This window comes from Haemaphysalis longicornis, unplaced genomic scaffold (assembly GCF_048455015.1).
Source record: "Haemaphysalis longicornis isolate Haplotype H1 unplaced genomic scaffold, Haemaphysalis longicornis Haplotype H1 scaffold_1, whole genome shotgun sequence".
NCBI classification, from domain to species: domain Eukaryota; kingdom Metazoa; phylum Arthropoda; class Arachnida; order Ixodida; family Ixodidae; genus Haemaphysalis; species Haemaphysalis longicornis.
In genome coordinates, this window is record NW_027526203.1 from 469,389,031 (window position 1) to 469,405,655 (window position 16,625).

At 49.8% G+C, this 16,625-nt stretch overlaps 1 protein-coding gene across 3 annotated transcripts in view; it reads right to left on the reverse strand.

The window, feature by feature from the left end:
• The window catches only part of LOC144156241 (myosin light chain kinase family member 4-like), a 241,332-nt gene that overhangs the window by 40,445 nt on the left and 184,262 nt on the right, over positions 1-16,625 (reverse strand). The gene's annotated exons all lie outside the window — the stretch shown is intronic.

Sequence of the window (16,625 nt, forward strand, 5' to 3'; positions counted from 1 at the left end):
CGCTGACGCACAGATGGCGCTGCGGTGAGAGCGGCGGAGCGCGCAGCTGCCGCGGTGAGGAGAATGGGGGAGGGATGCGGACTACGCCGCGACAACACGCGACAAGGCGAGCTAAAGAGATGCGTAGCATCTAAAATAAATGAAATTCTTATATAATTACGAGACGCCTAGAAAAGATGATTTAGACCAGTTGGAAAGAGTTTTGGTTTCATAAACGACAGAAAAAAACTGGAAAATCAAACCGAGGGTGACCAATCGCAATCATAAAGATAATCGTTTGGAGCTTTCAATGTAGCGCAGGAGGGCAGAGCATACATCCCGGCGGCAGAACCCCGTTTCGGATGCCCCGAACGATAGTATAGCCGGCACTGTTAGGGATATCCTCAAACTGTAGAGCGGCACCTCCAGGGACTGACGTCTCAGTCGTGAAAAACGTCGGCATGTCAAAAGGTAGTGTTCGACAGACTCGTCTTCGTTGCAATATCTGCACAGAGCTGTTGGCGCCAGACGGGAGCTGTATAAGTACCTATTTAACTGGGGTACTCAACAACGTAAGGCTGTAATAACCACCTCTAAGTTGCGTGAAGGGCACCATTCAGGTTTCCATGAGAATTTAAAAATGATTAAAATCTCTTAATGACAATAAAACCGATTCTTGCTGTTCTTGGAGTTTCAGTATCCTACGGTACCTGGCTGCTGTTATTAAAGGTGTCGGCTCTACGACGTCTACTACAGGCCCAGAAAGTGCTATCCTTGCTAGAGAGTCCGCTGTCCCGTTGAATGTGATCCCTGCATGACCAGGAACCCAAAGAGGGTTAATTTTAGTGAGTGAGGTGGCAGGAGTGACCGAAACGTCCGCAGGAGCGGAGTGTCTTTAGGGGAAGAGAGGGCTAAGCATACAAAGAAAGAATCTGAAATTATGATTGGAGATGTAATTGATGCATCCAGCTTTCGTAGTGCCAGGACAATTAAACTACTGCATTATCTTCTTCTTCCTCCTCCTCTTCCTTGTCTTCTTCACTTTAATGCAGTGGCTCGTACCCACAGAGGGGATTGTATAGGGCTTGAGAACGGCTATTCGTCAATTAAAAAATAATGAAAATGAAAATAATGATAAATATGGAAGGGAAACAAAAATGTGGTTGATCCCTGTCATAGGAAGCTGTAAAACACGGAAGTGAAAGGTGCCTTCACAGTAGCAGTTGAAAGGAACCTCCTTCATGTGCGAAGGGTTCGCGAGCCTGACCCCGCCAGACGAAGTGGCGCCGACACGCAAGAAACAAACAAACAAAAAAACAACCGGCTTATTCCGGAACAACAAAACCAAAAATGCCATGCACAGAAACAGCAGCTTGAAACACAAAACGGTCATGGGAACAACGCTACAGCGGAGCCTTGCCTCAATTCATGCGCGTCCCTTGTACACAAAGGCGCTGGCATCGAGACGCCAACTGTCGGCGCTCATTAGCGTCATGATGCGCTACTTCGCTTCGCCTCTCCTAGACGGCAGCCCCATCTGAATGAGTCATAGGGAATGACACAAGGCGCGTTCGTAGAGCTGCTCACGTCTCTTATGGCGCAGTCGGTAGAGCGCCACGTACCTCCAGTTGCGGCGAGAGGGCATGGGCTCGAATCCGGGCGCCGCAGCGTCAATGGCACTTTTTCTGGCGACGTCACTTCCGTGACAGATATGACATCACTGAGATCTTGGTATACCCGGGCCGATTCACTCCGAAGGGGAGGGGGAGACATGATCAAAAGATAATTTTAACAGAGGAGTCTTCCGTTGGCCGAAATAAAATCGTGAAGGGACAAGACAATTATATTTTTTGTGTGATTTCGAGGATGCTGGTGCCGAATAAAAGTTCGAGGCCGATGCATTTAAATGGGGCAGTGAGATCATTTTTTCTCTGCTGAGAGAAGCGGCGGCGTTAAAAAGTAATGTTTTGGGGATTCTGATTGATTGCGATTCGTGCAAGCGTCTGTTGGTGCCAATCCGGACCTAAGCGGCACAATCTGAGCTTATTCTTCTTCGCAACGCGCAGTTGAAGATCATCTGATGGGATGCCAGCAAGAAGGCGCTCGTGATGATGTCTGGTCGTACGGGATTGTGATACAGAAAAAAAGCTCGTTAATTCGGACTTCAGTAATTCGAATTGATGGATAATTCTAAATGTGCAATTTGGCCCGGCAAAGCTCCATAGAAGTCTATGTATAAAACAGCTCGTTAATTCGAACGCAAGTAGGTTCCCCTACGGAAAATTCTAACTACGCATTATCCCGCCGGTGGCTAGGCTCCTGGCACACCGCGACGGGAACATACCCCTGCCTACGCACGAGCAGCGTTGCCTCAGGAACGGAGAGAAGAACGGAGAGAGAAGGTAAAATCGGGCACAACAGCAAGTGGCAATGGTTGCGATAGCAAAATGTCGTCGCCGCTGCGGCTCAGGCGTGCGAACTCTGCAAGGAACCGCCATCACTCAAATGATGACACCGCCCCGTGGCGGCCGTTTCGGAAAGCGTCTCCGGCACACGAGTGCCTCGGTGTGTGGTACGCTGTAGATGAGGCCGTCGCCACACATTTCAGGTGAGAATTGTGGAACCTGTGGTTGCCAGAGACGACGACGAGGAGGAGGAGGAGAAGGGGGATAACGGGAACCTACATCAGTGGGTGAGTGAGGGAGCGAGTCCACCCGTCTACAAGACTGGCAGACGGACAGACGGACGGCCCCACGGATATACAAAAATACCGACGCAAGTGGGACTGCCACACGCACGGATAGGCGCTCCTAAATACAATCGACAGAATAAGAAACAGACGGACGGATGGGCAGACAGATAGGAAACGTATGAACAACACACAGGACAGAAAGGCGGGCGGCGGATGGGTGGATGGTCGTATGGTCAGACATATGCGTGGTTGGACAAAGAAGGAAGAGCTCGCTGGAAAAAGGATAGACAGACATACGAAAGTACATAATAATAGAAAGACAGATTACGGCACGCACATACAGTGAGATATGAAAAGGCGGACAGACGGATGACCAGAGAGAGGAGTAGATTGACAGACAGACAGGCAAAGGAAACGGGCTTGCGACAGGGTCAAGAACTGAGAACCAGACTGATGCACGGAAAGACATAAGGGCGTAATAGGATTTTTCAAATGACACACTTAGGATCTGGCAGGCACGATCTATAGTAAGAGTGATGCACTAACACTAAAAGAGAACAAGTGCACTATCAAATCATATGGACGGACGAATGGCTGACCAACGCACATGATTGATGGTAGGGCTTAGCGCACCGACGCAACACAGGCAATGAGGCACGCGGATGGATTTTGACCACCTGGGGATCTTTAACGGACAGACGCACATGAACAGCCCGGTGAACAAAGAGGAATTGATGAATAGATAAACGAACACTAGTCACCCCTGTCGTAGGTATCGACAATCTCTCTGAAGAACCTACCCTTAAGCTAATTATGGACTGAGAGTATTATTTAGAGACGTATTTTCTTTCTCTCTTTTGTTTTATTTGTTAGTTTTAATTGTCTATTGCGCATAATTACTTTATGCTGTGTACTTATGTTTGGAGGTGATTGCACACGCGAGAAGCTCGTTTTATTTGTATCAATTTATTCACCTTTTCCCTACCCCTAGTAGAACTTATGTTTGTTTTGAGAAGCTTGTTATTTTCTTTTTTATTACATTCGTTTAGGTCACACATAAAGAAAGCACTACGGGGGCACCTAAGCTGTCGCGTACGATGCAAGAATGCATGAGCCTCATTTCTGGCTGAGTTATGTCACCGAGTAAAGTCGCTGGCTTTTGTGCTACTGAGGTTAGTGTTGCTGAGTGTATGATGTCGCGAAACAGGCAAGAACTAAATGTTTCTTTATGAGCAGGCTTCACTGCAAGAACGGCTGCGATAAAGCCAGCTTTACAGTAATCAAACATGGCACTGAGTGTCTTCAAAATCAACTTCACCGCTTAACAAAAGTACATTGTCGGAAAGATAACTTTTTAGGGGCAGTATAAGTACTTGTATATCCAAATATGAAGGCCATACGAACTATTTCAATCAGCCCTAGGACCTTATATTTTGCCGAAATGCCCGCTTTTTCCGGACAGGTTTTGGGCACGCTGTTTGCCGGCGTTACGCGGATGCGGGGACGCCGCGTTCTTCGCCAACTGAGCCTAGCCCGTGATGATCGCTCATTAAAATGCAGCATGCATGCTTTTGTAACGGTTATGTATATCAGCGTTCCACTTTCGCACAACACACAACAAGAAAGTGATAAGACCGATAAAGAACCAATTGAAATTTGTTTGCCAGCCATGTTGTCACGTAACTGCGTTGCCCATAGCCCGAAAGCACTGCGCTGTTGCTTCCCATCACTGGTACCCGTAAAAGCTATAACCTGCGCAGCCATGCCGAAACTCGGCACTGCCACTCTATACTGTTTAGGAAGCGAGGCAATGTCCGGGTCTCTTACTTTCCAGAATTGATTGATTGATTGATTGATTGATTGATTGATTGATTGATTGATTGATTGATTGATTGATTGATTGATTGATTGATTGATTGTATGGTTTAACGCGCCCACGCAGCGCAGGCGATGAGGCGCGCCATATTGCAGGGCTCCGGATTAATTTTGACCACCTGGGGATCTTTAACGTGCGCCGAAATCTCGTGCACACGGGCGTTTTTGCTTTTCGCCTCCATCAAAAAAGTGATTGAACCCGTGACCTCGCGCTCAGCAGCGCAACGCCTTAGCCACTGAGCCACCGCGGCGGGTTACTTTCCAGAATTACTTCAAAGGATATTGCTGATATTAAAAAATGCTACTTCCAAAGAGAGCTCCTGTTCATTTAACTTCTTGTTTCCGCAAAAAATTGGTAGAAACAAGTGCTTGATAATGTTCGGCATTCATAAATATGAACGCGAAATAGTAAATGACGCGTAGAAATTTTCAGCGATAATTAAAGCGAAGCTTTTTATGCCTCACTGATGGCGTATGTCGCGTCGAAAACGCACTGCAGGAAAGCCAACGTACTCTGACGATGATGATGACAGCGGGTGCAGTGAAAGGAAAAACGCTTCCCGCGTGGTGAGAATCGAAAGTGGGTCTCTCGCGTTATGAAGCCGACTTCTATCCGACTGTGCCATTCCAAAACGGTCGAGGTAGTTTTAACTTGGAGAGGGGTTCATGGACGTGCAAAGTAAGACAGAAGAAAACGCACCGCAGGAAAACCAACTTTTTTTTGACGATGACGATGGTCGCGGGTGAAGTGAAAGAGAAAAATCATGCGCATATCCGTCTAATGATGATGATGGTTAAAGCGAAGCTTTCTTCGTCCGAAGAAAGTCAAAGTCAAAGCCGCTGCGATCAAAAGTCCAAACTGTGTGCGAGTCAAATTCCAAACTCGGAAGAAAACCGAGGAATCCCTCACTAGAAAGCTTCGCGTTCAAACGTCATCATCGTTAGACAGAGGGCTGCATGATTTTTGGTGCTGTAGTTACGGACAGACCAAGAAGTCTCGACAAGGAATGAGATGTCCACACTTCTGGTGCTTATTTAGTGGCTCTGCACTTCTCTGGCTATGAGCTGCGATGAAGTTTAATATTTAACCTTTGTCAAGTTTCTTCTGGTGCTTCTCGGCTATAAGACCCAACAATGACGCTGAAAGTTTTTGTTCATAATTTAAAATAATTGTTTCTTTCTATACAGCGTTCGTCCCGTGTTTTTTTTTTCTCCTTTCTGTGTTCCGTCCTACAGCGCTAGCGAAATGTACCCAGCATCCATCAACCGACTAACCCAACTAGCCATGAAGAGAAAACACAAGTTTGGTTCATTCAAAAGATTGTCTCGTTAGAAGCATACTGACACCACTTTTAACGTAAACTTCGCTCAAATAAGCTACATAATTAGGAAAAACGGGAATGGTCATGCGACCCACCAGCTCATTTCCCGCAACAGAACCTATGATGTCACATGAGCTAAGCTCTGCGATTGGCGGAGGCTGGCAGAAGCACACGCAAATTAGGTAGAGCTTACAAACTAGACGAACGAGCGATTTGCGCTTAAATTTAGGGCGCATTCTTTACAAAGCAATAAGAATGATGGAACAAACAGTGGAAGTTACAAAAGCACATGTAAACATAGAAGTACTGATGCGTTCTGCTGTTCGTACTGCGCACAGCATGCTTGGTTTAGCTGCACAGCACTACGGGGCTTGGAGTTGTCTCAGACGACACTGGCCGATTGACGCAAGCAACGGTGTCTTACGCGACCCCATTTGTCGAGCGAGCAGCACTGTTTCAGGGAACGAATATTTTCTCCCAGAACAAAAACAAGCCAGGTTTAAATGCGGGAAAAAACAAACCAAACGCTTGCCACGGTATGGTGGCGCCATCTAGGTTACGGAACGTAAAGAAACGCGGAAACAAACCAACACCGCTGTACAGGGTGGAGACAACCTTTGAACGGTCCCGTGCCGCCGCAATTGGGCCAACGGGCTAAACGCGTTATTCTTTTCGTTTCCCACGAGACCTAGCAACGCGAAACAGACAATATGATTCAAACTTCTTCAGTAAACTGCGTTGCGGAGATAATTTTAGCGCGGTTTTGACACAACGACTTGCTTCGGCGGCGAGCGAGCAACCGAAAATGGCGGCGCCAGCGTATACGTGTCTCTACCCTGTACTGCGGATGCGTGAATGAAGGTACTCTAGGCTGCAGAGCGGTCGGTTCCTGTGATGTCATTTGGGACCACGAAAACGCACGATTGAACAGGAAAATCAAAATTTTAACCTAAATTGTTTAATTTCTCAGTGAATAAAGCACCGTTTGTATCCGGACAAGCGCTGGGGGCACTATAAAACACGAAATCTTCCGAATAAAACCAACTTGCATTTTCTCTTCATGGCTCCTTTAATCCGTGTAGTAACTCATTACAGAGGTCCGCGTTCAACAAGGGCTGAATTTTTGCAGTTAGAACAGGGACTAAAAGTTGACATCGATGGGGTTAGTGAAGTTTCGTTTCCCCGAAGTCCGGTGTCGATCAGGAACCCAATCGCCCGGGCTCCGGTTGATTTGGCAGGAGCCTGGCTGGGCGATGGTGTTGAAGTTCTTGGGGATGGCGGTCGAATTGACGAACTCGAGGCGTTGAAGTCGATTAAGTGAAACGGAAGTTTATGTACAGCTATTTACAGTATGAAAACTGGGTACATGAGTAATAAAAAGAAAAACTGCCAACTTCAGCTAGACGCTAGCTCCGAGTGCGCACAAATCACTCGAGCTCCTCAACTTCGTCTAACTCTTCCTATTCTCGGAGCGTACACAAACCGCTCGAGAAACGACGGCCGAGACTCTGTCTCGCCGCAAGATCCGTCTAGTTGCCCGGTGCGGCGCTGCACCCTGAACCTCCGACGCGATCTTAACCTCGACTAGGGCGCTCCTAAATCCCAACCTAGCGTTAACGGTCGAGACTCCTTGTCTCGCCGGGAACTGCCAGCTCAGCGCTCAGACGAGAACCATTTCAAACGGCCAAGTTCGGCCTTTTAAAACCTCGAGATCACCCTCTCTCGGGAACGCCCCTGTAGCGTTCGTACACGCGTATAGGAGTGCCCGAATTCACGTAGACAGCTGTCACTCAGCACGTCACGGAACATTCAATGAGGCGCCGCTATCTCAGGTCAACGGCACGCTCGTAGACGAGCAAGTTCGGGCGACCCCGCGAGGGGGGGGGGGGGGGGTGAAGCGGGAAAGACGGCGACCGTGCGTCATGCTGACCAGGGCGCGACAATAGAGACACGCCGGTAATCCCAGCGGGTCCGGCAGGCGTTCCTGGAATCCGGCGCCGCAGTCTGCCTTCTCAATGGGAGATTATCCTTGCGGAATGCGGAGGGCCAGACAATCCGTCTCCCGCGCACGCCGCGACGAATTAGCGGTGGTTGCAGCGCAGTGTCGGCAGTGCTACGTCGCCAGACAGAGCGGCGCGTTCTCACGCGCAGCCCGGGCACCTGGCCGCTAATCTCATAAGTGGACCTTACAACTCCCCCCTTTAAGAGGGTTACTGGACCTCTTGGTTCAGTCAATCCGGAAAGAATTTAAAAGGGCCACTCGTTTCATCTCTCCTTCCGCAATAACAGCGGCATAAACAAACAAACAAAAAAAAACACGTGGAAGGAGCTGGGTATAACCACAAATGAGCCCCCTCCCATTTCTGCAGCTGAACCGAACTCTCTCTCGCCTAAACTACAACACAACCTATTCCCTAGCCGTTCCACAGGGACGGAATACTCTAGCAAACCGGAAACACACCAAAAATGCTAAAAACACTAAGTGCGGGTAAAAGAAATTGGGTCGTGTCTCCGGAGCGCGTAAACGCCACGATCAACGAGACAACTCAACCTAAAATACTGATGCGCGCTATAACTGCAAACACGCACAATTACTCCGGCACTCGACAACAAGAACAAAAGGAATAAGGGCTGGCAAAGAACACGGGCAATTTCGCAGTCAACAAAAATAAAACGCTAATAAAGGTTGCATTGTCACTATGCGCACGCACGCAAATGTCCTCCTTGACGGCGTAGCCTGATAACGTTCCTTCAAGAATGTACGGCGGTGCTTTCGCTCACTTGTAGAGCGCACAAAGTTCAGTTCAGTGCGCGGATCGACCGATTCGGTGCACGGATCGAGCACCCAAGGCATCTCGTCGCGCACAACCACGGCACACACACACACACCCACACACCACCAACGAAAAAGGACGGGTGAACGGGAACGTTCACGTCCGTCGTGGCGGTGTTAAGGCTGGGAGGCAATTCAATGGTGGCCCCCCAAAGCAACAATCTGAAAGCAGGGGAGTGCATTCGCGTACATCCAGCCCCCTCTGCAGATGATCCAGACCGCGTAGCGTTGCAATGTCAACGCAAGTCTCGACAATTTAGCCCCATGAGGCGAACACAACTTCGGGGAAGACGGAGTGGTATCGCAAAATGGGACTTCGCTTCCTGTCCAATAGGCCAAGTGGCCATGCCTCTCCAATGCCCCAACGTAAGGCAATGCTGCGCGCTGGCCGCGTGAGCGCAGGGTTGATGCTGGAGCGCAATGGCAGCCCGCGAACGCGACGACCTTCTCGGGATCATTCTTTCCCCTACGCACAGACTGCCCCAAAACAACGACCTCACAAGCACCTGTCATTACCAAAAGCCGCTCGTGCACGCTATGTGCATTCTGAGCAGCGGCCTGACCAAGACAGTTTTTCAGCCGTCCCAGCCCGCACTCATCCCGCCACAACTCAGAGCCCGCGCCTGTGACACACTGACAGTTGGCAGAACTTAGTGCGTCGACCCATCCAGCGCGGCTCCCGAATAAATCTCGGTAATGGCCGCAACCAACACTAAAACTACGAAGCTCCATCTCAGACACCGGTTCCGCGAGATCGCCGATTGTGTCTCGTTCCTCTGTGTCAACTGTAGCTGCCTCCTCACATGGTTTTTCCCTCTCCTTCGCAACCTCCTCGGGAGCACTCACTCTTGGTTTCGCAGTCTCCACGCATGCGTTCTCGTGTTCTCCATCGGCCTCCTCGGTTACACTCTCACCATCAAGACTACCAAACCCACGCGACATCTCCGTATCGTTCTTACCCTCCTCAAACGTTCTGAGCTCCTCATCCTCCGTCTTTTCGCGTTCTCTCTCACTTCCTTTTCCCTTTTTTACATGTTCAACCCAGTCTACCTTCTCAGCTCTCTTATCCGTCTTTAACTCCTGCTTTTCCTCAGCCTGATCGTAGACTCCGTCTCCCTTTCGCTCCGTCTCGTCACATGCTTTCTCGTCTTCTATTTCCTTTCTCATCTGGGCGAGCTCCTGAACGCCCGACACGGAGTTCGCTTTCTCGTGCAACTTTCGAGCGTAATTGGGAGCGCGGCGGGCCCCAAGACGTTCCTGCGCGGCTCCAGCCTCCTCCGGTCCACCGATTAGAATTTGGGTACTGCCCGTGCCAGCAAGTTCAGCATGCATTAGCGCAGTATCCGGTGCAAAAGCAGCTGGCGGCTCTACACTCGCAACAACGGGGCTACCCTCTGACTCTGCTCCTATACCGGACGCGCTCGCTGGAACACTCCTCGCGCTCGCTTCTCTTTCCATGCAGCCGTTCCCGGCAGAGCCGCTCGCCACCCGTGCGCAGCCACGGCCGCTTATCTCGTCCTCGCGCGGCTTCAAATTGAAAAACGGGCTGCACCCATTCAACTTTGCTGTCAGCGCGTAACTGGGCCTGTTCGAAGGGTTCTGTCTCATGCGCTGCAGCTCCATTCCCAAACTTTGCCTGCGAGGCTGCTCGTCATGCTCGAGCATCACTTCATTACACCGCTCTACGGTATCACTGGCCGCGCCTACCTCGTCGCTCCTCATCCCAATGTCCATCTCCGCGCGTTCGACATCGGCGGAAATGCTAGCCTCGTGTAGGGAGTCACGGCTGCTTGTTTTGTCATCGCAATGTACAACCTCCAAACACTGGCCTGAACCGTTCAACTTCGCTGTTGCTATACAACTAGCTGGGTCTGTGCCCCATTGTTTCTGCTCGCGGGTGTCCGAGCGCAAGGGCGTCTGCCTTCTCCGCTCCAGCTCCAACTCATACCTTCGCAACCGCTCTTCAGATTCGAGCTTCAGCTTTTCCATGCGCTCTTTAAATTCTTGCGCGGCTTTTCTCTTTCGTTCTTCGAATTCACGCGCTCTTTTCTCTTCTCGCTCTGCCGCTTCGCGCTCTGCTTTCTCCCTTCGCTCTTGAAACTCCAATTCCATTCGCCTAATAATCATTATTTCGGACTCCACTTGGACCACCCCTCCTGCCGCCATGTTCGCCAGCATGCTCCGCGTGACTACCATGCAACTCAAGACTCAGCCTACACCGCCACAACGAAGCGCAAGAAATCCCACTCACCCGCACCTTCGGTGGTCGGCTGCCGCGTCGCTGGCTCCGTGCGCTGGCTTGGCTCTGCCGCTCCACTCCGCGCGGAGCTCGGCTGGTGCCGATGAAGACGGGCTTGCGTCCGCTTGCTGCCCTTGGCTGTGGCCTGGTGTTCTCTTCTGCCAAACCCTGTCGGCTGCGCCAGTGAAGTTTCGTTTCCCCGAAGTCCGGTGTCGATCAGGAACCCAATCGCCCGGGCTCCGGTTGATTTGGCAGGAGCCTGGCTGGGCGATGGTGTTGAAGTTCTTGGGGATGGCGGTCGAATTGACGAACTCGAGGCGTTGAAGTCGATTAAGTGAAACGGAAGTTTATGTACAGCTATTTACAGTATGAAAACTGGGTACATGAGTAATAAAAAGAAAAACTGCCAACTTCAGCTAGACGCTAGCTCCGAGTGCGCACAAATCACTCGAGCTCCTCAACTTCGTCTAACTCTTCCTATTCTCGGAGCGTACACAAACCGCTCGAGAAACGACGGCCGAGACTCTGTCTCGCCGCAAGATCCGTCTAGTTGCCCGGTGCGGCGCTGCACCCTGAACCTCCGACGCGATCTTAACCTCGACTAGGGCGCTCCTAAATCCCAACCTAGCGTTAACGGTCGAGACTCCTTGTCTCGCCGGGAACTGCCAGCTCAGCGCTCAGACGAGAACCATTTCAAACGGCCAAGTTCGGCCTTTTAAAACCTCGAGATCACCCTCTCTCGGGAACGCCCCTGTAGCGTTCGTACACGCGTATAGGAGTGCCCGAATTCACGTAGACAGCTGTCACTCAGCACGTCACGGAACATTCAATGAGGCGCCGCTATCTCAGGTCAACGGCACGCTCGTAGACGAGCAAGTTCGGGCGACCCCGCGAGGGGGGGGGGGGGGGGTGAAGCGGGAAAGACGGCGACCGTGCGTCATGCTGACCAGGGCGCGACAATGGAGACACGCCGGTAATCCCAGCGGGTCCGGCAGGCGTTCCTGGAATCCGGCGCCGCAGTCTGCCTTCTCAATGGGAGATTATCCTTGCGGAATGCGGAGGGCCAGACAATCCGTCTCCCGCGCACGCCGCGACGAATTAGCGGTGGTTGCAGCGCAGTGTCGGCAGTGCTACGTCGCCAGACAGAGCGGCGCGTTCTCACGCGCAGCCCGGGCACCTGTCCGCTAATCTCATAAGTGGACCTTACAGGGTTGATTGCTCAATTTCCATAACTAAATGAATTGTTATCGCAGATCGACTCAGCTTTCAGCCACTTGATAAAGTACCCATGCAATGCAAATGATCCGCGCAGAAGTGTAACACCATGGTCCTTGTCACAGTTAAAGTTATCTACGCTCACGCACACTCACGAAGCGCAGTGTGCTCAAGAATCATATTCCCCTTTCCCTACCTCCCCTCTACTCACATTTCATACGGATATATTGCGAAGCTGAAGTTTACCATTTGCAGAAGGTACTGTCTGTGTAAGGCCGGGTTCAGAGTGTTCTCACAACTGTCGTAATATCTTTAAATTTTGACGTCATTTGACGTCTCAGCCAGCCGAACTGCGTGAAACGCCGTTTTTTACATACATAGCGCACGATTTGGCTGTTACGTTGGTAATCTGAACATAGCATTACATTTCATTGCTGAAAATCAACGTAAGCGTTTTACTTGTCGCAGATTTTTTAACACGAAAGTGTTTTATTCTGGGATACACAAACATTTGAGTGACGTCATATCTGTCACGGAAATGACGACAATACAACGAAGCAAGCGGTTTGTAAAGGGTGGACCCCTGCACACAGGGTCTTCTTGCGGGGAAGCAACTTTAAGTACTAAAGAGTACGTTATACTTAGGGTTATTCGTTTTCGGGTTTTATATTTTAAAACGAAAGTGTTTTATGCCGGAATACACTCACTTACGTCATATCCATCACGGAAATAACTCCAGCACACCTTTGCCGAAGCGATTCGCCAGCAGGACGTCGTTCGCCAAGCACACCCACAAGACAGCCACCGACCCGCAAATCATGATTAGCTGCAGATTTCACTGGACATTTCACTTTCGTGTTTTACCGATTCCTATGACAGATGAATCAACCACAGTTTTCATTGCTTGTGGTTCTGTACAAAAAAAAATCCCGAAGGAGAAAAAACTAAAAACATTTCCCATAAGAACTAATGAGATTGGAGCTTACTGCTTTGTATTAGGCATCAAATGTAAGGAAGCCTTTACGAGCAGTTCCACCTGGTAATTGAAAATAACTTTGGAAAGCGGAAATCACCAAAATATTTTAGATATTTGGGGGCGCCGAAGCTCTCCTGAGCTATGTGGCGCACCGTAATGGAAGGCTCAGAATTACATTTGACCACCTGGGGATCTTTGACGTCGGCCGGAATCTCGACACAGGGCCGTTTTCGCTTTTCGCCTCCATCTCGAGAGCGGCCGCCGCATTCAGGATTCGAAACCGCGTGCCTGGGCTCAGCAGCACAAGGCCTTAGCACTGAGCCGCGCAAAACAACGAAAACAAAAACAAAAAAAAAAAGAATGTCAGCCACCCTAACATGTCAGTATTCTTTCATTTCAAGGTTGAAATGAAGACTAGATGCCAATATTTTTGGGATGATTACTTAATAATGAAAAGGTAATATATGCTCAATCGACACCTTATACCCACGTTATTGGTCCTAGTGAACTTGGGAAAGAACAAACTTACCGCTAGTTACCAAAGTTAAACCTTTTGAAATGATCCAAATGAGCGCAATCGACTAACGCAGGCGAAACGTACTGTCCCGCATGACGCCAAAATCTCCATCAGAGCTTCCCGTTTGCAGAGGCGTGCAAATATCAAAATATTTCGAGAATGCTGTTTTTCGTACTCAATTAAATTCCAAGGGTACTTATAACGTTTAAAGCATTGATTTTAGATATACGATCGTTTATCTAAAATCATCTCGAGTTTTTTCGAGGGTCCATTCTCGCCGTACACTTATTTAATCTAGCCATGAACAAGGCAGCCCGCACGCTTGATCAAGACACAGCGGCAGCTTCTGCGGGGCACAACTATTTCTGGACCTTTACCATATATATGGCCCTGCAAAAGCTTCAGCAGGGGTGGGGCTGCCTTACTCAAGCAATGGCGAACCCCTACTGGCCCAAATGTCCGCCTCCGATTAGTCCTGAGCGACCACCCTTTCTTGGGGACATTGGCCGCTGCGTTATAAAAAGCGGTATCCATAAAGCAGTCTCAGGCGAGCCTGACAAACCCTCCAAGATGGCATCCTAGACCTAAGAACCGAGGACGTGCCGCCCAACTAACCCCTTCCTGTAAACCCTACCCGTCTTGAGGATACCAGCCCCCTTATTGAATAAAGTCAACCGTAGAATCAATTTTCTCCGGTATATTACAAAATTACGAATGCGAAATACAAATAAAGTGGTTTTACCGCAAGACACCTTAATTGCTTTCATCGGAGGGCGGTGGTGTTTGAACTCAGATTTTTAGAGCGGAGCTGTATTAGGTAAGATTTTGTCACCTCTTTTGATGACATCACGTCAGAACTCCCGAGGCACCACACGTCCTTGAAGCGCGAGACGCTACAAGGCACGCGCTTCATTTGGCGGCAGCGAAAGGGGACGAGCAGCGGCACAATGCGTAGGAGGCAGAACGAAGCCAGTCGAAAGCCTAAGGCTGTAGGGGATCGTGAAGCAGATCGGTTGTTTTAAAGAAAGCTTTTATGGCTTGGGTTCCGTGTATTTTCTATGTCCTCGAGCAAGAACTCCTGAGGCTCCACGTGTGTTTGAAGCAAAAGGCTTTCTGTAGAACGAGGCGTTGGAAATAGAACGTCCCGAAGCGAGTGTTCTTTCACGCGGTCACCACCAAAGTCGCTCGCAGTTCAAAAGATCATTTTGACCTAAAGCTCATACGTCTCAACACTTGGACACCTCGAAAACACATTAGTTAATAATAGGCACCATCCGCAAGATCAAAACACCAAAACTTGACTTATACCTCATGTTTGCAGGTCTCATACCTTGAATATGCATTTTGATTATATTAGTTATAAATAGGCGCCATTTTCAAAATCACTAGTACAGTCAAAATAAAATTGCGTGCAGTTATGTATGTTCTTTGTTAAGGGCGACCGCCGTCAACGCTCAAGAGAAATAAAATTTCACCGGAATTCTTTGTGACCTCTATGTCATGCGCTAAAGAGCTTCGCTGTTCATCCACTTTCACGGATTGGAATGGCTCATGATTTTCTTCTCTTTTATCCATAATATTTTCTACTGTTTCCTTATTGATCACGCGCGGCGATTTGTGCGGGTAGGATGCCGAAACAGAGCGAACTTTGGGATAGTCACTGCCTAGGGTGTCTGTTTGGGTTGGCCACAGGATTCATAACTGCGGGGACGCCCGGGTAAGGTCGGGGGTGTATCTGGTTGGCTGGAAGGCTGACCGATAAAGTTGGGGTAGTCATGGTCATTAAATAGCACTATAGGTTGTGCTGTTTCATTGTATCGAGTAAAGCTTGGCTACGTGTCGGGTGTAGCTCAACACCGCCCTGGGCTACGTGCCCAGGGCGGTGTTGCGCTACACCCGACATATAGCAGTGCTGCCTGGCTGCGCCAGACTGGAGTGGCGGAGCGGTTGTGAGTCGCCGAGAGGTGTGTTGGATTCTGGGTTAAGTAAAAAGAATATTTTCTTGCGAATCCTGGTTACTCCCTGACCTTGTACAAACGGTGCAGGCTGGGAACCTCTTTCCCTCTCACAGTCACCTCACCTCACCGTGTACAAAAGGAGGACCATGGTCGATTGAAACTGGGTTGAGCTCAGTGTTTTTCGACTGAAGGCACTGAGAATTCCACTGAATGATCGTCACTGGGACCATTTGCTTTTTGTTATGCGTGTTCGCCACAGTGGACAGTGGCCAGCGAGCGGCGAAACTCTTCTGAAACGTTTCAAATAGCTGCGTGCACTAAAAGGAGCTGAGAACAGTTGGGTTAGGCTGCGTTGGAGGTGTAGGTGCCGGGATCAACGGGATAGGGTGCTTGGCGAAGGTTGTGCCGTATACCCTCCATAATGGTTTTCTTGACAGCAGGTGAGTATCGGCGCCGTGGGAGTCGACAATTCAAAACCGGAAGGGGTCTAGACGGAAATGGGGAGGAGCGCTATCCGGTGGTTTAGTGGGGTAGGGGGAGGTATATCCATTTTACCTGGAGGGACAGACATTCGATAGTCGCAGTGAGAGGGGGGGGGGGGGGAGTGCATATGGAGGTAAGGAGATAGAGCCATGGTGTAGGTAGAAGGTGTTTTATTATCGTTGAAATCGCGGTTTGCTGCTTCGGGGTTGCTGGTTCGGATCCAGTTCCTCTCTAGCTAGCCATTTTGGGTCGGCGGCTGGTTGCGCATCATTGCAGTTCTCACAACAGGGCTGTGCTTTGGGCAAGGTGAGGGTGGTGTTCCATCTTCCGTTTGATTATACAGTCTTCAAGAAGGTGTATTTGACCACATTTAATGCATCCGAGGGCCTTTTGAGTGGGGCAGATGCTGGCCGTGTTGCAGACGGTGTGGCATTTGGTGCTAATGATCAAGCCGGCATGGAACGGGCCGGTGCGCCGCGCGTTACGCGCTGCAGTCACAGCGATGCTACGCGGCAGTTTTTACAGCGAGGCTGCCA